The sequence below is a fragment of the Nannospalax galili genome, unplaced genomic scaffold, assembly GCF_000622305.1.
Source record: "Nannospalax galili isolate Female #2095 unplaced genomic scaffold, S.galili_v1.0 scaffold397, whole genome shotgun sequence".
Lineage (NCBI taxonomy): Eukaryota > Metazoa > Chordata > Mammalia > Rodentia > Spalacidae > Nannospalax > Nannospalax galili.
The window spans coordinates 4,930,767-4,932,194 of NW_008341879.1; the positions used below are offsets into that span (position 1 = coordinate 4,930,767).

The window sequence follows — 1,428 nt, forward strand, 5'->3', positions numbered from 1 at the left end:
GGACCACAATTCCAAGTTCAAAGGAAGAGACCACAGCTCCAGCTCACAAGAAGGGACTACAGCTCCAGCTCACAGGAAGGGACCACAGCTCCAGGTTCATGGTTTTATTGCATTGATTGATTGATTGATTGATTGATTGATTGATTGGGGTGGGGCATGTATCCAGGGATTGAACTTAGGTCATCAAGCTTGGTGGAAGCACCTTTACCTGCTTAGCCATTGTAACCTCTCCCCCCAACCAAAGTTCTACATATTTTTTACTGAACCATTAATTCTCTCATATAGAGCAGATAAAAAAGCAAATCAGATTCCTAATATGACCAAATCTCCAGGTTAAAAACTTTCAGTTCCATGTGGTAGGCCTAATGATGACCATGATTCAGCTTAAACAGCCAGTCATGCCACCTTGTGGGAATCTTCACAGACCCAGCTTGGTTCCCCTCCAGTGTCTTCTCTTGCTGTTGTACCTGATTTTTTTTTTTTTTTTTTTTTTTTACCAGTTCATCCAAATCCACTGGGGCATAGGACAATTTTGCTTTTGTTTCTTGGCCAGGAATTACTCAATTCTGAAAGACTTGTGAAAAGACATTGTGAGAAACCGAGAGAGGCTTACAGAGCATGATGGTGGACAAAAGAAGAAGGACGGGCCTTGCAATTTCTAACTACCACACTTCCTCTTGTGTTAGAAGGTATTCATGGGCACATATATATAATGGGTGTATATAAATATAGGTAATAAGGAGAGTTGAGTTGGGAATATATTTAGTTTCATGGGATAAATTTACTTGGTCACTTTTATGAATTGTTGAACTAGTCTGAATTATTCATTATAGAAATGGATTCCAGGAATACTGCATCTGTATGTTGATTCACAAAGCATCAGATGAGGTAGGGGATGATGTGTTCACATAAACATGCCCTAAACTTTTCTTTCTTTCCTTCCCTTCCTTCTTTCTCTTCCCTTTCCTTCCGTTCTCTCCCCTCACCTCCCTTAGTGTCTTCTTTGAGACAAAGTCTCTGTAAGTTGCCCAGGCTTGCCTTGAACTATGGTTTGGTCTAGGGTCTGGGTTGACCTTGACCTTAAATTCGTGATCCTCTTGCCTCAGTCTCCCAAATGCTTGTATTATAGCCACATATCAGTTTGCCCAGATAAGGGTGCTGTTTTGTTTAAGGATTCAACTGATTAAGTCTGGCTCACTTAGGATAATTTCCTTAATTTAAAGTCAATTGATTAGAAAAATTACTTGCAGTTTACGACAGCACCTCAGTTGATGTTTGAATAGTGGGGAGAAAGCACCTGCATACCAGGAAATGAGATCTTGAGGATTAAGGTTTCTGCCTACCACACTGGCTGTGCCCAGCATTCGGTGCATTTTACCTGATACGAAGCTGTTAAAATCAAAATACTTGTTTTTAAAGATGAGGAAA

At 40.3% G+C, this 1,428-nt stretch overlaps 1 pseudogene; it reads right to left on the minus strand.

The window, feature by feature from the left end:
• Positions 1 to 418: 418 nt before the first annotated feature.
• LOC103737747 lies at positions 419 to 987 on the minus strand (annotated as a pseudogene).
• Between the last annotated feature and the right edge of the window lie 441 nt (positions 988 to 1,428).